The 22258-nt window shown below is 39.2% G+C and overlaps 1 protein-coding gene across 4 annotated transcripts in view; it reads right to left on the minus strand.

Annotated features, from left to right (window-relative positions):
- Nucleotides 1-22258, minus strand: part of FILIP1 (filamin A interacting protein 1) — a 173701-nt gene that overhangs the window by 58405 nt on the left and 93038 nt on the right. The gene's annotated exons all lie outside the window — the stretch shown is intronic.

Raw genomic sequence — 22258 nt, forward strand, 5'->3', positions numbered from 1 at the left:
TGATATGGTCAGAGTTGTTTTGTTCTTGTTTTTTAGCAAAACTTTAGCATCATGTTGAAACTCTTGAGAAAATCACATACTTATAGGTTTTAAATCATACTATGGTCCCCATCACATAAGGCAAATGCATCTGGATGTACTTTCTACCGGTTAGTAGTGATTATCTCTCTGGTCATAATGACACTTGCTAAATGTACTTCCATCTGGTCATATACTTGCTTCTCCAGTAATGGGGATGGGTTTGAAGTATCCTGACTACATTTTAAATTATACTAAAGAATAAACTGGTTGGCCACAGAATTCAGACTGTGACAATAGAATAGAGTTTTCCCTTGTGTAATGCTCAGTATGGCTTTGAAGTTATAAACCTCCTGGTATTCTAAACATGGAGGTGCTGACTAGTTAGCCCTGACATAGCACCATTGTACAGTTGGTCATTCTTGAGGTCCTTCACTTTTATTGCTAATTCATAGTCTCCAAAAAAAATCTAATTCCAGATGGTCAAAGACTAATTTATTACAGAAACGTCAATGGATTGGAATTTGCAGATTTCCCCATGTTGTTTCTGCCACATATAATGTGCTCATTTCAAGACAAAAAATGGAAAATGTTCATTTTGAAGAACCTAGTGGTTTGGAATTAGTGAGAACGTCAAAGTCACAAATACTCCAATGGAAAGGCACTGTGTCTCCGTGTAGGGCGAAAGGACATAATGCAGTGTCAGACGAGGCTGTGCAGTGTCTTCGTGCAAGTGAGAAAAGGTGCCAGGAGATACCGCCCAGAGTCAGAGTGCAGCTTGCCTCCCGAGCAAAGAGTGGACTGTGTTTCAGCCCCTATTTATTCCCTCTGCCAGGCACCTTTGTGCAAGGCATAACTCCATATCTCTATATGGTGGCCCTGTGGAGAGGGGCCTAAGATATACTGATTATTATTAGTCTTCAGGCAGGAAGTGCTCCCTGTTTATCACACAGGTGACTATAGATAGCATCTTCTAAAAGAATGGTTCTCAAACTTGACTGTATTGGAATCACCTAGGGAACTTTAAAAAATTCCAATGCCCGGACTATCCCAGACCAATCACATTGAAATCTTTAGAAGAAGGAACTAAGCATTAGTACTTTTTAAAGATCTTCAGGTGATTCCAGAGTTGAGAGCACTGTTCCACACTAATCAGTTAAGAGACCTAGCAACCATACTGAATACAAATCCTTGGTATTATCTAAGCAAACTTCCCCATTCCTGTGCATTTCCCATCTTCAAGTGCATTTCTTTTGCTTTGGTCAAAGCTGAAGGAAAATGAGTTGTCTTAAGAGAAAAATAAATAAATAAAAAAAACATAGGCCTGTGAATTCATGGAATGGCAGGAAGGAAAATTTGGAATTGCATTTGGAAGTGAAAAAGAAATGGTGACAAAGAAAGATTGGTGACCTAAAAGTCTTCATAACAAACAACTGTCTCTTTTCTATATTTAAATCAGATGAACAAGGTTATGGATTGGATGAAAAAGGCAAAAGGGTTAAGAAGTACAAATTGATAGTTACAAAATAGTGAAAGGGATGTAAAGTACAGCCTAGTATATAGTCAATAATATAGTCAATAATATTGTAATAACTAGGTATAGTATCAAACGAGTACTAGACCTATAGGGAGGATCACTTTGTAATTTATGTAGCTTACATGCTGTACTGAAACTAATATAAGACTGAATGTCAACTATAATTTAAATTTTTTAAAATTCTTAAATCAGATAAAGGCTCACATTTTAATGTGAAATACAAAGACATCTAGAGCAGACATAGAATGTACTGTTTTTTTGTGTGTAATAAACTGAGATGCTGACTCATCATAAAATGTAAATATTTCAAGTCATCAGTTCCTCTGCTCTCTGAAATAGACTATAGTAGACTAGAGTCCTGGTGCACGGATTTGTGCACCAGTGGGGTCCCTCAGCCTGGCATGTGGGAATAGGGCCAAAACTGGCTATGCGACATCCCCCAAGGGGTCCCGGATTGTGAGAGGGCAGTTCTCGGGTGACACACCCCAGAATTGGGCTCCCTCCTCTCTGGTTCTGTGTACATCACTAGAGAACCACAGCTGCCAGTCACTGCAGCTCAGCAGCCCCTGCACTGAGCACCTGCCCCTTGGTGGTCAGTGTGCATCATAGCTACTGGTCAGATGATCGAACGGTCAGACAGTTGCTTAGGTATATATATATATATATATATATATATATATATATATACACACACACACACACTCACACACACACACATACATGTACACACATATACATATACACATGTATATACATGTATACATACATGTACATATGTATACACATGTGTATGTATATGTATATGTATATGTATATGTATATGTATATGTATGTACGTGTGTGTGTGTATATATATATATATATAGAGAGAGAGAGAGAGAGAGAGAGAGAGACTGACTAGAGGCCCAGTGTACAAAATTCATGCACAGGTGTGATTCCTAGGCCTGGCTGGCAATTGAAGCATGAGCATCTGGCATGGAAGGGCAGATCCTAGCTGACCCTGGGCCCTGGGCAGCACCTGGGTCCCCGGACCCCCATGTGCCCCCCTCCACCTGAGTCACAGTGTCTGAGTCCCCACACAGAAATGAGGTGAGCACAGCTAGATGCCACAGGCCAGGGAACAGCATGGGTCTCTGGGCCACCCAGTGGCACCGCACAGAAGCCGGGCAGGCAGCACATTCTCTTCTGGCCAGCCTTGCACACAGGCTCCTACACGAACCCACGGGAAGCCCAAACTGGCCCCTGCAGCTATGGCTTGGCTCACCCGGAAGCAGCCATGCAGGTGTGGGGCGGGCTCCTCTCCTCCTCATGGGTGCCTGGCACCTGACTGCGGGGGCTTCCCTGGCTACCCCGGTGTCCCAGTGGAGGGTAGCAGTGGGAGTGAGAGGAAGCTCAGCAGACACCCCAGATTCTCACTGTACCTCCAACCCCATCACCTCCTGCCAGGTAGCCAGTAAGAGGTCACAGTGCATCACTGACATCCGCCATGTTCCGAGCTGCCCCCTAGTGGTCAGCACACATCAGAGTAAATGGTCGAACTCCCAGTCTCAAAGTTGAATGACCACCCGAGAGGACAATTTGCACATTAGGCTTTTATTCTATATAGATGATTAGTAAAGGAACAGAATAAACACAGAACTCAAAATCTTCAGGAAAAAATTTTTACTGAAGCTTAGAAAATAGATTCGATCATATTCTTTAGTAATTTAGAAAAAAATTAAAACACCAAAAGAAAGTGGCTTAAAAAATAGGCACTAAAACATTGTCTTGAGACTAGAGCTGCTTTTATTCATTCATTCTCTCTCTTTCTTCCTTGCTTATATGTATTTTCTAAATCTTTTACAGTGAACAATCAATTTTTTTTTTAAAGAGAAACAAAGTTATACTTTATGAAGAAAGGAGAATATAAATGAAGCAAAGGTAAATAATGAAACAGAAAGTGCTTTTTTTTTGTCATACCAAATGCTGAGAAAGCTGCCTTCATTCTGTTTATAGACAAGCCTGTGATAGTGCCTCTGGGGTTTAGCACAAAGAAGGATGTAACACCAAATCTGCTCAAATGATGATTCTATACTTTTTCTGATATTGTCTTGATTTCTTTTATAATTATTTCAAACATAGCAGTGAAGCCACAGATACAACAGTCACTAGATAAGTGTACTAAAAACGGAGTGGTATAAAGATCATAGGTTTTCCCACCTAATATTTATTCTGATTAGTTATATTCTGACTAGAACAATAAAGAAATCACAGTAGAACTATTCCCATATGGCATTTCCACAAATGACATCTCTGAAAAAAAAATGTTTATCTCTAATTGTGGATTGAGGTAATCAGAGAATGACTCTCAAATGTAAATCAAATAATCTTGAGTGTATAAATTGTCATGCTAGTTAGCATAAACTTACATGATCTGAGCATAGAGAAAATTAAATAAAGCTATTGGGCAAATAAAAATTTGAATTAACATGGAAATAATATTTACAGCATGGAATAATAGAGTGAGCCCGGCTTTGAAAAAACTCAGAATTTGTTTCCAGTCCCAGCTGTGCTGTGTAATTTGTACAAGTTGCTGACATTACTTTGACCTAATTTTATTGTCTGTGAAATAGGATTATAACTTCCTTAAACAATTGTTCTTAGGATGAAATCAGATATCAGTATAAAAAATACCTAGTATAGAACTTGGCACACAGCAGCTGCCAAGTCAATAATAACAATTTAGTTTCTATTAGGTCCCCATCATTAGATACCTTTTTGCTGCCAAAAAAAGAAATTTTATAAGATACTAGAGGCCCGGACCATTGGCCTGGCTGGCGATAGGGACCAATCGGGGCAGTCTCGCCCAGTCCTAATCACGGCTGAATGGGACCGGCCTGCCGAAAGGAGGGACAGTGAGAGGTTGGCTATGGGAGCACACTGATCACCAGGGGAAAGCTCCTGCACTGAGCGTCTGACCCCTGGTGGTCAGTGTGCATCACAGTGATCGGTAAACTGGTCCTTCAGTAGACATGTCATAATGGTCGCTAGGCTTTTATATATAGAGATATTTTTCCCTAACAAAATATAACACTTAAATCTGACATAGTTTAACAGTGTAGACACTTTACAATTTGCCAAAAAGGAATTTTTAAATCAGAACACTCTCTTTCCAAAAGTTACTTACTCTCCCTGACTCAGTATCCTTGTCTACAATGTAGAGACACTGACCCCTTTATATCACAGGGAAATTCAAGGCTCTAACAAGATAATGTAAATAATGAGCTTTTAAAACTGAAAATAGGTAGCTATTTCAGATTAAAAGTTTAAGCTATTACAACTAAGCTACAGAACAACCATTATTCAGTAAATATTGTTGGTATTTATCTTCTTGACCAAATCTTCCTATTCTATTTGAAGAAAATAGCTTCTTTCTTTTCAATTGATGTGAGACACCTATTTCTTCTCTCCCTAAAAAAAAAGTGCTTATGCTTGAACTTATTGTAATATGCTATTGCTACATACACTTCACATTTCATTCTTAGTTTAACAACCATAGACTAATTACCAAAGAAAAAGATGCTATGGTGGTGTAACACTGTGCATTATATATTTAGAACTACACTATTCATCATGAACTTACTAAAAGCTTTTTAATTGCTATAATAATTATAATAATGAATGAAAGCAAGTGTTACTATAAATTACTGTTAAGTAAAATGGTTTAATATGCTAAACCAAGCATTAATATTGTGGTACCTATTTAGTCAATGGGTTAAGATGGTGGCATTGATAAACACAGTACTCAAATCCTCCCACAACCACATCAAAATTACAACTGAACTATAGCACAATGATTATTCAGAACCACCTGAAGTCTGGCTAAATGGAAGTCCTACAATTAGGGAATTAAAGAAGAAGCCACATTAAAACTGGTAGGTGAGGCAGAGACACGATATGGGTTGGTCCTATACCCACATATAGCAGATAAAAATCAGGAGAGATATCTTAGCTGTGGAGGTAACCCTTAAAGAGTAAGGGGACCAAGCCCCCCAACCAGGCCTCCCAGCCCAAGATTCCTGTGCCAGGAGGAGTAGTCCCCAAGCTTCTGGCTGTAAAAACCAATGGGTAGCCCTGGCCGTGCAGCTCAGTTAGTTAGAGCATCACCCCAGTATGCAAAGGTTGTGTATTCAATCAACCAATGAATGCAACAGTAAGTGGAACAACAAGTCAATGTTTCTCTCTCTTTCCTCTCTTTAAAAAAATCAACAAATTAAACTAAAAAAAAAACAAAAAAAACAAAAAAACAAAAAAAAAAACCACACACACAGCAGGATTATGGCTCAGTGAGACGGGGGGGCTGCTGAAGTCCCAGGCAGTTCCTCTTAAAGGGCCTGACATGGACTTACTGGAATTCACTCCCTCTGAGCTCCAGGAACCAGGAACATACAGGGAGGAACTGAATTGTCTGCCATCAGGACAAGAACTGTTGTGGGGGGTATAGGGAAGTAAAGGTGGGCATGGCGAGGGGGGCTATCTGTCTCTCACATCGATGTTTCTCTCTTCCTCTCTCCCCTCCCTATTTCTCTTCCACTCTCTTTAAAAATAAATAAATAAATAAATGGAAAACATATCCTTGGGTGAGGATTAACAACAATAACAAAAATGATAACTATAGATCACAACAAATTTTTACACTACTTTAAAAATATAATTCAATCTATATAAATAGGATCCTACATTTTGGGGACAAAACCACTTTACAACTCTACTTTGAAAACCTTGTTAATTTTTGTATAAAAAATAATTTAAAATGTAAGAAAGTTCCTGTCCTCAAACATTACTATTTTTCACACAGAAGCTTTATCAGAAGCAAATGGTTCTTGGATTCTGGGAGCTGCTCAGTAGCTGCAAAGTGAAGAATACATTAAGAGGACTCAAGAAAAGGGAGAGAAAGTGGGGTGGAGAGGTTGAAGGAGACGAGTCTTAATAAAAATCTTTAGTCCTGATGATGGAGGATAATAAATATGAGATAGGGGTAAGTGTATAGACACAGACACAGAGGCATCACACCCTTCTCTTCTTTTCTACATGGTTCCTCTATGTGCCAAGGGGGACTCCGGGAAGTCAAGAGCAAAAGTGTCCCTGCAGAACTGAAGGTGGACCAGGTGGAGCAAGGGGTTGTCTCAAATGGCTGCATGAGGAGCTGATTCAAAACATGTGGGGGCAGCAAAGAGCTACTCTGCAAAGCCCAGGCCCAACAGATGAGTATGCTTCATCTTTTAAAGTCAGGGCAGGGTATCTAGGGTTTGCTGGGAGTTAGGGATGGAGGGACAGGATAAGACACAGGTGGAGGCCACCCAGTGGCATAGTTCAAAAGAGGGCTAAACCCAGTCATGCACTGTATTTAGTATTGGGGATATAATTTCATCCTTAGGGATTATAGTCTACAGGCATATAGACAAGTAATTGAAAAGACATTTACACTCTCACATGATAAGCCTTAGGACGGAGGAGTTACAGAGACCTGAACTGAACTAGAGAAGGAGATTTCCTGGGGGAAGTGACTCAAAATCTCACAAGTACTTGAGCTGAGAAATAGAGAAGTAGTTAGGGCTAGAGTGTTCTTGTCCAAGAGAAGACTAGGCGAAGGCCAACAGGTTTAGATGCTGGGGCTACATGAGGCTAGAGCGATAACCAATGGGTGATGCATGAAAAGCCACGTGAACCACTGAACGGCAGTGAGTTTGCATTTTATCATGGAGCAGCAAGAAGCTTTAGCATTGTTAAACAGTAGTACAGTGACATAGTCAGATTTGTGTGGCAGATCATACACCTACTGTGTTAAAAAGGTAGAAATTCTGAATCGGTTGGTGCAGCCCAGAAATTTGAGAAGGTGGGGTGGGGCCAGCTCCTGACTCCATTTTGTACTGTGGGGCAACTCCGGACTCCATTTTGTGTAACTGGACCCTAGCCCTAACCCAACCAATCAGGGTCAGCCAAAGCAGTGACATCACCACCCTTATAAAACCCACTGATATGTTAAATTCTTTCTCTCTCCCGCCACACAGTTGTCGGTGTAAGTGGGACCGAGCTCGGACTAGTCCGAAATAAATACAGGCTTTCTGCAATTGCATTGGACTCGGCTCCCTGGTAGTCTTTGGGGATCATGAAACCTGGGCACAACAAAATTGAGATTTAAAATATCTGTGTAGGTAATTCTACCATAAAGCAGAGCTGCCCTTAGAAACCACAGCTTTAAGACAGATAAACCAATTCACCACCTCGAGCACTTAAAGCATTGGCTACATTCGCTCAAGGTTCCCAGCAGGGTGTGGATTCCCAGAGACTGCCTCGCCCCAGAGGCTTCTCCTGTTCTCACTGTCTTATCAGTCCCACCGATCCTTCTTCACGGAGGAATCGCAGTCACTTCAGTTCAGAAGGGCTCTGGGAAACTTGGAAGTGTTTGCCAGTTCTGGGAAATAAGGGTGACCAACTGTCCCAGTTTGCCTGGGACTAAGAAGAGAGGGATCCCATGAAATGGGGCTTTTGAAAACCAGAACAGTCCCAGGCAGAGTGGAATGAACTGGTCACCCTAGGGAAAACACCAAATGGACAGAAGACTAGATATTCCAAAATGCCCCTGCTTTCTAGCGGGGCAGCCATAGTGGGTTTAGTGTTCTCAGGATCCGAGTTTCACTGACATATTTCCAAAACTTAGCTTTCTTTAAAGGCAAAATGCTATCAATCATGAGTATGACAGGTGACAATTTAAACTGTTTTCTAAACATGTGGATTTGTGTGTGTTTTTTTAAATTTGGGGGTGGGTGGGCAGGGACCCAAAATGAGTAGAAGAGAATGCTTAGTTTTTGTGTTTTTTTTAAAATATGTTTTTTATTGATTTCAGAGATTAAGGGAGAGGGAGAGAGAGATAGCAACATCAATGATGAGAGAGAATCATTGATCAGCTGCCTCCTGAACACCCCCTACTGGGGATTGAGTCACAACCCAGGCATATGCCCTTGAGTGAAATTGAACCTGGGAAACCGCCTATTGTCTTTACTAGCAGAGAGGTGTGGACAAGGATCCCGGAAGGCTGGTGACCCTTGAGCCCTGGCAAAGGTCAGAGCTGTGCACCCACTGTTTAGTCAAGACATTGGTAGCTGATGTAAATCCTTACTGGTAAGATAGTCTGCCTGTTACTGGAAATTGCCTGCCCTAAGAGCTATAGGTGTATCCAAATTGAATAAAAGGATGGCAAGGCCTGAGCCGGAGTCTTTCTTCTTGAGTTGGGCTCCCACCTGGTCCCCCAATATTTCCAAATTATTATTTCTTGTCTCATCTCTTTCATTTGTGTGCGGTCCTCTTCCAGAGCCTGAACCCTGAACCACATGGGACGTGGGTCTTCACACTTCGGTTTGCAGGCTGATGCTCTATCCACTGAGCCAAACTGGCTAGGGCTAGAATGCTTAGTTCTTATCTCATGTGTCATAGCTACACAAGGTGCATCCTCCTGAAGCATTCAGATTATTTAAAGACTTGGGGTGGGGTGGTAGTTTAAAATTCTCTCAATACATGAATGCAATTTTAATACTCACTTGAATGTTTAGGGAGAAAAACACAAGATTAACAAAACATTTGCTTGAGGCAGATAGCTTGGCACAGATTCTTCGATGATGCCTCCATGAACCCCAATATGGTGGTCCACTCACCCGGGTTTGGAGGGAACGCATTCAGTTGGGAAGTTAGAGAAGCCTGCCCCTACTGTCTGACACTGCATACCTCGAACAAGGCAATTGTCTGCCAATGGCTGCTGACCTTAAATGGTGGAAGCATTTGGAGGAAAGAATAAGTCTATTTCTATGCTTGGGGAAGAACCTGGATGTCACAGTTCCTAAACACAATCCTTCCTTTGTATTATTCAGTTAACTCCCTAAATATGGCCTTATTGCTGCAGTGAGCCAAGGGATCCTAGAAAAGGTGACCCGGGAAGACCAATGCATGCCCATCTGTGAATGCTTTCCCATTCTGGAAACTCAATGTTCTGTACCTGTTTAAATAAAGTGATTTATTAGTTTACTTGTCTGTTTCTTTATTAGGCTGTGAGCTGCTTTGAGGACGGGGTGAGGGGGTGGGTAGGCTGTGTCTACACTGTTTACTAAACAAGTGTTTGTCCACATGATAGGCACTCAGTAAATATTTGGTGAAATAAAGAGAAGTGAAATAAATGATGTGAAGTCAGAGAGGCATAAACCAGCTCTGAAATCCTCAGGACAATCTTAACTGCTTAGCCTTGTTTAAAAGATCTAAATAATTACATTTTGTTAACTTCCATTCTTTCATCTGACATTCTTGTCTACAATTTAGGAGTCACTTTGTTCTTCTTAAGTTTATTCCAAAAGAAACTATGTAAACGGAGTAAGAAAAAAAATAGTACATTCCAGAATGTTGTCATAGGAAATAAACTTATCTTTAAATCTCAGACAAATTGAATTATCCTATTTATCCAAGTTAGGTAAAAATGAAATTATAAATGTGCTGCATGAAAAAAAAAAAAAGCTATGTAGTTTATGATGGTATTAGCTATTACTATAGAAATAAAACCCATATTTTCTCCCGAATTTTAGAATACGAAGTTAACATGACTACAACACAACATATGAGGAGAAGATGCGGCATGGTTAGTTTAACGGGTCATTGAAGCTAAAAATGTGTCTTTTGGTTTCTTTGGAGAAATTTCTTTCCTCAACTATATAAATGGTCAATAGCAGCCTAACAGTCTTTATACAGCTTGTTCATTAAAGACCATTCTTTTCTAGCATTTCAGACTGAAAATCATCCAAAAGAAATCTTTTCTTAAAATATCACAGACAGATGCTATTTTTCATGTTAAAACTTGCTTTTATTATCACTATGATGCTTGAATTTTTGAAAGTAAAATTCCTCAAAATCCCAATTGTTATAATAATGTAACTCCTCTATTGTGTGATATAATTATTGCATGAAATGTTTGCTGTATGAAAACCCCCAATACTCTGTAACTTCCAAAATTAATGAACACCCCAATATCTTGATGTAAAAGTTCTGAGTGCTTAAAGTGTAAACGCCCTGCTCCTAGCATAAGGCATACCGTCTGGCCCACACTTATAAGGACACAAGTTGTTTACCACGGTCTATATAACCCCGGGACCAGCTTCAGTTGAGGTCTCCTGCCCAATAGAGGAGGACTCCACGTCGCTCAGAGAGACAAGCCCCTGATTGCTCTGCTGTGTGAGCCTGAACCAACTGCGGCCGCCTGCCTATCTCTGTTTTCGTCCTGTGTCCTTCAGTGTGCATTGCCGGGTGGCCTTTGCTGGAGCCTAGGACACAGTAGGGATAGGTAAATAAACCCTGTGTGATTGCATACTAACTCTGTCTTGTGTGTCATGTGTTCTAGTTCGGCTCAGCTATCTAAACATTGAAGTACCAGGGGATAGGCTGTTATTGCTGACTTCTGGTCACCTGAGTTTATCCCACAAAGTCTAGACAGATAATCAATTAATTGGGGCATAATTGGGACATCAATGGTGTTTTTTTTTATAAAAATAAAAAAATCCATCCTAAAATGCATGTGGAATTTCAAGAGACCTTAAAAAGCCAAAACAATCTTGCAAAAGAATAAAGTTTGAGGCCTCACACTGTGATTTCAAAACTTATTACAAAGCTACAATAATTAAAACAGTGTGTTACTGTGATACATCAAACATACAGACCAGTGGAATATATTATTAAGCCCACAAATAAACTCTAGAATATATGATCAAATGATTTTTCAATAAGCATGCCAAGATTATTCAATGGAGAAGGGACAATCTTTTTAACAAATTATACTGGGGGAACTGGATATCCACATGCAAAAGAATGAAAGGTAAGAACCTGATACCATATAAAAAATTTAACTCAAAATGAATCAGACCTAAATTTAAGAGCTAAAATGCTTAGAAGAAAACATGGCAGGGGAGAGGGACTTCATGACACTGGATTTGGCAATGATTTCTTGGATATGACACCAAAAGCACAGACAACAAAAAGAAAAAAATAGGTAAATTGAACTATATCCAAATTTAAGACTTCTGTGTATCAAAGAACACAATCAACGGAGTGAAAAGCAAACCACAGAATGGGAGAAAATATTTGCAAACCAACTATACCCAGGCTATATAAAGAACACCTACCACTCAGCAACAACAGAAAAAACCCAACCTAATTAAAAAATGGGTAAAGGACTTAGACATTTCTCCTAAGAAAATATACAAATGGCCAACAAGCACATAAAAGAATGTACTCAACTTCACTAATCATTAGGGAAATGCCAATCTAAAGCACAGTAAGATACCACTTCTTACTTGTTAGAATGGTTATCATCCAAAAAAAACAGAAAATAAGTATTGGCAAGGTTGTGGAGACATTGGAATGCTCCTGTCAGGTGCTCAAACCTCAGAGGGAAGGTAGGGGAGGGTGGGGTAGGGGAGGGAGATGAACCAAAGGATTTGTATGCATGCATATAAGCCTAAACAATGGACGCAGACAACAGGGGGTGAAGGTGAGGGCAGGAATGGGGGGATCATAGGGGTAGGGTAAGGACTCATTTGTAATACCTTAATCAATAAAGGGGAGCCGGGGGGGGGGGGGGGGGGGGGGGGAAAGGAAGGGAATGTTGACATGCTGCAATGGGATGAGCCTGGAAGATAACTATGCTGAGGGAAACCAGCTAGTCACAAAAGGACAACTGCTATATCATTCTACTTATATTTCCTGGAAGTACTTAGAATAGTTAACTTCATAGCGATAAAAGGTAGAATGGCGGTTTTCAAGGGTATAATTATCTCCAATCTTTTGCTTAGAGATTACTGCTTTAAAAAGAAAAAAAGAAAAAAAAAGGATTCCATGTAATAAATCATAAAAGTGCAGTCATATTTTTCTAGTGGTTAGCTGAAAGTCACAGTCATCCATGGATTTGAACACATTTTCATTACTTACGTGGTTTTCTTCGTTTTTCTTTTTTACACACATTGGGATATTAATAGTACAACAGCTGCTGTGTCCTGGATTTGAAATTAGATACGGTCACAGGGTCCCCCATGCAGTGCTATGATTTTACAGTGTGTAATTTCTTAAATTCCAAAAGACGACAACCTTGGTGTCCTGAGCTAATAAAGACCTTGGGCAGAGCCCTGAAACTGCCCACCGCAGTCTGTGATCAGGTCCGGCAAGTCAAGTCCAGTTTTCTGTGAACCAGCTGAGAAGCTGAATTCCTTAAAACATGAGAGCAGCCATTCCTAAGGCACAACAAGGTGATTATTTTCTCACTGGGGTTGTTTATCCAGGTCCATAAATTTAATCCCATCAACCTAAACCAGCTAGACCGATCCAGGACAGATAAAACACCCGTACCAGATCTGGTACCAGACATCTCTCTCTGTACAGACGTCTCTGGTATAAACAACTCTGCTTATTCGGTTAAATTTCCCTCACCTCCTTCCTTTTCCCCAGGATTGTCTCCTTTTCAGATGGCCCCTGAAAGCTTTTTCAAGCACCAATGAAATCCTTCCATGTAATCCTGTGTGGAGGATTGACTGGCAGGCTGACCCTGCCACACGCGATTTGCATGAGGAATCAAGGCTCTTCCTGAGAAAGAGCCCATCCCGAGGGAGGAAGGGCACCATTCTGCTGAAGGACAATGGAGCGGGGTCAGAGGGGAAGGGCGAGTCTGAGGGCAGCACAGTGTCTGTCACTCAGACTCCCCTCCAGCCCACCCACCCCCTACACCCACGCCTGAGTCCCAGTATGAAGGACTGCCATAAAAGACTCAAATAATAACTGGAGGAATTGGTGAATTAGAATCCAAGACGTCCATCCTCAGTAGAAGGGGGCAGGCAGGAAAGGGCAGCCCTCTGGGTATCTTGCATCACGCTCTCCGTGTAGACACCCGCCCGAGCAGCCCTCAAGTAGACACCAACCGGCATACACAGGAGAGGGAGCTGTGCTGGCCGTGCTTCCAGCAGGCGCTTGCAGGGGCAGCAGTCATTACCACCGTGAGCTGCAGCAGGAAAAAGGGCCAAATGCCAAATGCCAAATGGTAGCCCAGTGAACAAATGTGGGTCATCCTCTGAGGACTTCTAGCCTGTTCCCACAGAACAGGTGGGAGCAGAGGCAGGAGAGGAAAAAGACAACTTAGTGTCTTTTTATTTTATTTATTTATTGATTTATTTATTGATATTTATTTATTTATTTATTTATTTATTTATTTATTTATTTTACCTGACTGGTGAGGGCTGAATAATATGAGTAATACTTTTCCAAAGGAGAAAATATTTCAATAAAAGAAGATAAGACTATATCGTCTAGATAGAATTATACATAAGGTTTGTTTGGCCCACATAACATTGAATTCCTTGGGGATTTGTTGTGTGTATTCAATTCAGCCCCTGACCTAAGGGAATTCTATATTTATAACATACATTTGGCCAACTTAAAACAAGTAGGGTTCAATTTCTTTAACAAGAATACAAGAAAATATCAGCCATGATGAACTTACAGGGAATGTGATACTTATTACTTACTTTTATAAGTAATCAAGGGTTAGTACTTTAAATATTAACGCTTTTTCAATTTTAAGGATTTGGGAATAAGAACATCCTGACATGACTTATAAAGTCCCTCCCCTCTTAAAAAACATAATGTACGTAAGTTAATGTTTTCATCTAAGTATCGATTTTTCTGGTGTACTCAAGATGTGTATTGTTATGAGGCTCCTTTACCTACTTGCACTCTATCTTTCTCTTTAAACAAGTTTCTGATGTTTACTTTGAGCTAATTTTTTGCTTATTTTTACTCGTACTGAAGGGAAGTCATGTGTAGAAAGAGCATGTGCTTGGGATACTTGAGTTAGAAGCATGTATCAGCACTACCACTAGTATGACCTTGAATCAGTGAGGTAGCTTCTTTGACCTCAGTTTCTTCATCTGTGAAATGGGCATAGCAGTAGCTACCTTACAGGTTTTACATGGGCTAATGTATACAGGTCCCTGAAAAATGTTAGTTGTTCTGTGCTTTGAGAGTCAAGTAGGCTCTGCCATTTACTATAGCTCTGGGCTGGGGTTAGCGCTGAACTTCAGTTTCCCCACCTGCAGAAGAATGAAATGTATGAGAAGTGACTAATGTGATGCCCAGAGTACTGTCGATGGCCCATCAAAGTCAATTTCCTCTTTTCTCATGAGTGAATTGGCTGATGTGGAACTGCTGGATCTACTGGGCAACCTAACCAAAAGGCTTTCCACAGCCTGACTCAGAAGGTCAAAGGCTAAGGTTTTCCTCATCCCCGTTGCTCTCAGTATCCTGCAACTGCCCAAACCAAATCTGAGATTCCTGTACCACAAACCCAAAAGACACGAGCAACACAGGTCGGCTTGCTTTGTGCTTCTGAGCCTCCTGCACTATTTATTGATGTGATTTGAAGGTGCAGCTCCCCCTCTAATTCAAGAATTTGGACCACACCGTTTACTCTAGAATCTGTAGCTTTTCATCGCCACTGTCAAAAGATTGTATCGCAGCAGAAGTGACTTACCATTTTTTCCCTAAAGTTTTCTGAGTATTCTATTTAAAACCCGGTATCAGTAAGAAACTACATTAGAGCGCACATATTGTGCCTCACACATGCTGGGTGCAGGCATTATCTGTAAGTGAAGGTGCAACCGAAGTTAAGCCCTTCGATTTAGGGAAATAAAGTAAAAGTAAGTTCAAAAGAGGTTTGATAATTTGTAAATTGCATCTTTGATGCTTAATAAAATTTCTACCAGTGCATCCACTTGGAATGTCCTTTTTTAAGGAAATGAGATCCCTGAAAAGCCATAAAACTTCTATACTATTTGTTATTTGCCAACTGCTTTTTATGAGCAATATGTGGCCTTCTGGTGCCATGTCACAATTTGAGATGCCTAATCTACCCTTTCAAAGAGAAAATGTGGTTGATTATATCCACACCTGCAGTTATTTTTCTTTTTCACTATATTGTACCAGAGGTGGGGCACATTCAAAAAAATTTTAAATAAGAAAATCTCACGTATACTAGTATTGTTACCTACATGCTGGTGTTCAAGAGCTATGTAGTCCTCTGGAATTTGAGAATGGGCATGACGGGTATACAGCTGCCATTTCTGATGCCTGACATGTCCCTGCACTTAGCACTTTGTAATCACCATTGGCCTTTTTCTCCCTGAAAGCTCAGTGAGGACAGAAGCCTCTTGCTCTCATCTGTGTCCTTAAACCCTAATACAGTGACTGGCACAAGTAAATGCTCAATAAACATTACTTGTATAAATAAAGTGTGTCTGTGTTGTGTGTATGTATTCTACTTATCCAACAACAATTTCCTCTGTTTTCCTTTTCTAAGCATGTACATTTTCTCCTTTGAGGAGAATAGCTTTTTAAAAATCTACCTTCTACCTTTCACTAGAGAAAGCTTAGATCCCAAAAGATATTGGCTTAGTACTTTCATGAATGTTCATGAAATTCTTATCAAATATCGCCATGACTTCAGGTTCCTTATTGTATATAAGGAAAAAATAGAAGTGTAATACAGTTAATTCCCATTACTTGCAATACTTATTTTCTGTAAAGTTACCAAAAACATTGAATTTAAGAATACTGAATGAATCATTGCTCCAGAGAGAAATAAAGTTCCCACAAGCCTCTCATCATGACATTTTCATCAACTAATCAATACATAACTTCATTTTAAGTGTTTTTCTGTTTAAAGACAAGTGAGTGAATGAATGAATGAATGAGTATACATGGGTGGTTAGCTGACTTCTGGATGAGGGAAAACTTTCTCTAAAATGACAAAAAAGATTAGACCTTCTACAAGAAATATATATCTCTATTTATGATATTTACATATCATAAATAAAATATTGTAACAATTACAAAAGATATACTAGTAGAGTAACTAACCTCAGTTATAAGGAATTTATATACTAGGTGTACCCATTAATAATGAGGTTTTTTTTCAATAGATGGAGTTACACATATGTTGATATATATGTGATTTGATATGTATGCTATTTTGTTGTATTGACAACAAGCTTCAAAACTTCATATGTCAAATTTTCTGAAGGTGTTAACACCATAGATATTTTTACACTTAAAAATGTTGAATTTCATGTAAAAAAAAAAGAGCATTTGCAGGAAGTTTTAATTCATTATTTTTAAGAAAAGTGCTGCTGAAAGTTATCGTATACTTCGGGAAGTTTAGGATGAACATACTCCAACTCAAGATACTTGTGAATGCTGGTTTAAACACTTTAAAAATTATGAATTTAATGTGAAAGACAAAGAACGTCCAGGTCAACCGAAAAGTCTGAAGACCAGCAATTACAAGCATGATTGGATGAATTGTTTCAAACTCAAAAACAACTTATAGAAAGATTACACATTGCTCAAACAATTTCTGATTGTTTACAAGCAATGAGAAAGTTTTAAAGGAAGGAAAATGGGTGCCACATCAACTGAACAAAAGACAAATGGAAAACTGAAGTCATAAGTAAAATGTTGCTTCAACGGCACAAAAAAAAAAGTCTATTTTGCATTGAATTGTGACTGGTAATAAAAAGTGGATTTATTTTGAGAATCCCTCCCAAATGCACAAAATTATGGGTTGATCCAGGTCTACCATCAACATCAACTGCAAGGCCAAATCGCTTCGGAAAGAAGACAATGCTCTGTGTTTGGTGCGATCAGGAAGGTGTGGTGTATTATGAGCATCAAAAACCAGGTGAAACTGCTAATACTGATCATTACTGACTACAAATAATCAATTTGAACCACGCTTTGATTGTGAAATGACCAGACGTGGCCAGAAGACATGGCAAAGTAATTTTCTTCATGATGACACACCATCATACACTTCAAAACCAGTTAAAGACTGGTTTAAAAGATCTTGCCTGGGAAGTATTAAACCACCAGCTGTATTCACCAGACCTTGCTCCTTCAGATTACCACTTGTTCCGATCGATAGCACACACACTTTCTCAGCAGCACTTCAAAACGTATGAAGTGGAAAAGTTGGTCTCTGAGTGGTTTGCCTCAAAACAAGAGAAGTTCTATTGGGACAGTATCTACAAATTACCTGAAAGATGGGGGAAATGTATAGCCAGCAATGGACATTACTTTGAATAAAGCACTTTCAATGTTTCTCTTGTAATTATCACTGTTTTCTTTGCATTACAAAATCCGCATTATTAACTGGTTAAGAGTTAATTATTAACCAGTTAGGCATTAATCCACATTTTTTTAAAAATATATTTTTTTATTGATTTTTTACAGAGAGGAAGGGAGAGGGATAGAGAGTTAGAAACATCGATGAGAGAATCATCGATCAGCTGCCTACTGGGGGGTGCCTGCAACCACGGTACATGCTCTTGACGGGAATTGAACCGGGATCCTTCAGTCCGCAGGCTGACGCTCTATCCACTGAGCCAAACCGGTTTCAGCATTAATCCACATTTTAAATTCAGCAAATAATTGGGCTGAAAGGGGATGGTCAGAGCCAACCTACTCATTTCACAGAAGCAGAGACTGAGTCCCTGAAGTGATTTACCAATAATGCAGATTTTGTAATAAACAAAACAAAACACGATAATTTTAAGAGAAACATAAAAAATGCTTTATTCCAAGCAATATCCATCGCTGGCTATTTATTTCCCCTGTCTTTCAGGTAATTTGTGGATACTGTCCCAATAGAACTTCTCTTGGTTTGAGGCAAACCACTCAGAGACCAACTTTTCCACTACGAAGTGCTGGAAGTGCTTTTTGAAGTGCTGCTCAGAAAGTGTGTGTGCCATCAATCAGAACAAGTGGTAATCTGAAGAAGCAATACAACAAAATAGTATACATATCAAATCATATATGTATAACTCCATCTACTGAAAATAATCTGCATTATTAACCAGTACACCTAGTATATCAGTAAGAAAAATCCTAAGGTTCAATAGAAAAATATACAAAAGGTATAAATAGATAATTCACTTATATATAACATGTTCATTGGGAAATAGTTCAACTTAACTAACAACTAAAGAAATGTAAATAAAAGCAATAATGAGGTACCATTGCTCACCCCTAAAACAGGACAGAATTTAGAACTATAAGAGCTTAACTAATGGGAATTCTCATAATTTTGTTGGAAAGTCATATGAATTCTGGAAAATAATTTGGCAATAGATGCACATAAAAGACCTTTAAAATATTCATATCTTTTGATTGAGAAGTTTAAGAAGAAGGACAAAGATTAGTACCAAGTATGTTCATTACAATGCTGTTTATAACAGTAAAAACTTAGAAACAACCTAAACATTCAGTAACAAGGATATATTTGAGTAAAACATAATATTTCCATAGGATAAAATATTTACAGACTTTAAAAATTATGTTTTAAGGGATGTTAAATGATGTAGGAAAAGCTTATTAACAAACTAGAGGCCTGATGCACAAAGATTCATGCAAGAATGGGTCTTCCTTCCCCTGGCTGCGGGCACTGCCTTCGCTTGGGAGGGAGCCGCCTTTCCACCTTCCCATGCTGCCTAGAGGCCCAGAGCTGCTGGGACAGTGCGGAACGCCTGTGTTGTCGCCACAACACAAGCATCCCACCCTGCCCCCAGCTGCTCTGCACCTGCATATGCAAATTAACCTGCCATCTTTGTTGGGTTAATTTGCATACTCACTCCTGATTGGCTGGTGGGTGTTATGAAGGCACAGTCAATTTCCACAATGCTCTTTTATTAGTGTAGATACTAATTCAAATTTGTATGTACACTTTCTTGCAATTATGTTTCTCAAAATTTTTCAGTTTTAGTTTCCCCAAAGAGATTTTCTTAGATATGTTTTTTATAGTGGCCCCTCTTATGCAATTTTAATACCTCAGATATTGTATATCTGTTTATTTACTGTGACCTTTTTTGAGGGTTGCAAATCATTGTAACATCTGAAATTTCTTTAACTCCATCTAAGAACAAGTTTTTACACAGTTGGGAACAAAAGCACCCTCATTGAGAATGCATGGTATAAATAACCTATATTGAATTGGTTTTGCTTTGATAAATCAGATAAGATATTTTTTAAAAGAGAGTTCTGGATCGGGTAATTTCAAGTTAGAGGAATAAATCCCTAATGGCAGAATTTCTGTGCCTTTGATGCCTGAAATGTTGAAACATTGATCTTTCTATCATGCCTAAAATTGCTTGTGTAGGTAAACATCTAATCTAATGAATATGCCTGGCTCTCTAAGTGCAATATATAAAACAAACATATTTTGCGTGAGGACAGGGCTGAATTTAGTAACCACTACTTACATTGCACCCTTGTGTGAACAAAATTCTTTTCAGGGGTATTATTTAGCTGATTTCTCAATTCCATTTTATAAATTTTTTTTTAAAGTCTCAAAGAAATTCAATAGCTTGTCCAAGGTCACATGATTCATCGGAAACAGGGTTATTGGACTTCAAAATATTTCCATTAGCAATTGCTGTGGGGTTCAGTAACAGTTTTCTGTGAAAATATGATACAAGTACAAAGCAAAGGAAGCAATGAAATTTGCTGGGTAATGTTTCCTGTACTAACATTCAACCACAAATGGTACTGCCACCAACTGGTCCACTTTCCCCATACAACATAGCTTCATTGGCTTGCCATGATCTTGCCAACATTTTTTAGCAGTGTCATCTCATTAGTAACTTCCCTAAAAACGCTGCACTTCTATCTTCAGGCCAGAGCGTGTGAGGCAGAGAACCCCCTCCTGCACACTCACTTCTCTGACTCTCCAAGACTCCTTGCCAAGACACTGCTGCTGGAAGACAGCCCCAGAGCATGGCTTCTGCAATGCACTTTGAAGTAGATAAAATATGCACTCATGGACATCTGTCTGTTATTTCCTGCACTCACAGCTTTGTTCTCCTTTATTGCCAGAGAACTCCATGGATGATGTCACTTCTCTCTGAAGAGAACAGGCCATCGGTGCTTTTCACTGACATAATTAATTATCTGTAGCTTGATTCTGAGCCAGAAAATTCTCAAGGCACAGCCCCCAAAAGAATTAACTCTACTGTGCTTGCTATTCTTAAACTTTTAAAGAGACAGGGTACCAAATCTTTTTTTCCTCAGACACTGATAATGGTAGTTTTGTTTAGTGATATCAAGTAACAGAAAGTGAACTGGGACACTATTCTATGATTTCACAAGGAAGACCTTCGCTTCAATGGGCAGCAAACTCTAAAGGTCGCTGCAGTTCAAGTATACAAAGCAGAGCTTTTAGGGCTTAGTCTCAGTGCTACAGGAATGCATCACAATTACTGAATGGACTCTTCGGGGGATCTTGTGACTCTGCTGCCAGAAAAAAATGAGGTCTCAACCAATGCTAACCATGTTAAATTATCTACAAGGTGAAAAGCTTTAGTCTGCCAGCAACAAAAGTCTAAAACATGAATATATTTAAATTTTATAAGCTATAAGAAATTGCCAGAGCCAAAACCGGTTTGGCTCAGTGGATATAGCGTCAGCCTGCGGACTCAAGGGTCCCAGGTTCGATTCCGGTCAAAGGCATATACCTTGGTTGTGGGCACATTCCCAGTGGGGAGACTGCAGGATGCAGCTGATTGATGTTTCTCTCTCATTGATGGTAAAAAAATCAATAAAATATTAAAAAAAAGAAATTGCCAGAATGTTAACTATGTATTTTGAGAGTTTTCACCTATGTCTTTATATAGGTCTGAAGCAAATTAGCCAGCTCATCAGAAAATGTCACCTTCCACTCTGCTAGGTTTCAAGGTTGTGTTAACGAGTTATTATTTCTCTCTTTAGAACTGGGGCTCGATGGAGAATGATGAACACTGTGGATGTCTTAAAGCAGAGGAGGGGCCCTGAGGAATCAGGGCACTTGTGTTCCAGTCCTGCTCTTCACTAGGTGAGTGGTAAGGTAATCTCTCAGCTTTTTCAAGTCTAGTGGAAATTTCAATAGCCTATCTAACATAACGGATTAACTAAGACTCTAGATTTGAATGTGCATAGAAATATTGTTCACCTCCCCCAAAAGAAATTGCTATTTATGGCTTCTGCTGCTGCTTTGATTCTGAATAAATCTGTATAAATTGCACTCTCTTTGGATTAGTTTTGTTGGATAAATTCTCTCTTTAGATCTACTCTGGATATTTTTAAAGGTTTAAAATTATAATGTAATAAATATTGATTATAAAAAAAATCAACATTACAGAATCAACATTTTAAAAAGGTAAAATTATATGCCATAGCTCCAAATTCCACTCTCCAGGGCTAATTCTATTAAAAAACGTAAAAGTGAAAATTTTTCATAAATTTTAATGATCTCTCTCTCTCTTTCTCTCTCTTTCTCTTTCTCTCTCTCTCTCGCTTCTCCCTCCTCTCCCCCCCAATATTATTGATAGTAACTGGAAATGTACAAAGTGCTTTGCAAACATTATCAGATTTCAACCTCATAATAACCTTATCAGATAGGTACTATTATTATTATCATTTTGTAAATGAGGGATCTGAAGCAGGCACAAAAAAATTCAGTGATTTGCCCAAAGTAACACAACTAATAAGTGGTGGTGTCAGGATGCAAATCTAGGCAGAACTGGGGTTATACTATATAAAGTCTCCACATATATGTATCAATAT

The sequence above is a fragment of the Pipistrellus hanaki genome (assembly GCF_964339955.1).
Source record: "Pipistrellus hanaki genome assembly, chromosome: 7".
Taxonomy (NCBI): domain Eukaryota; kingdom Metazoa; phylum Chordata; class Mammalia; order Chiroptera; family Vespertilionidae; genus Pipistrellus; species Pipistrellus hanaki.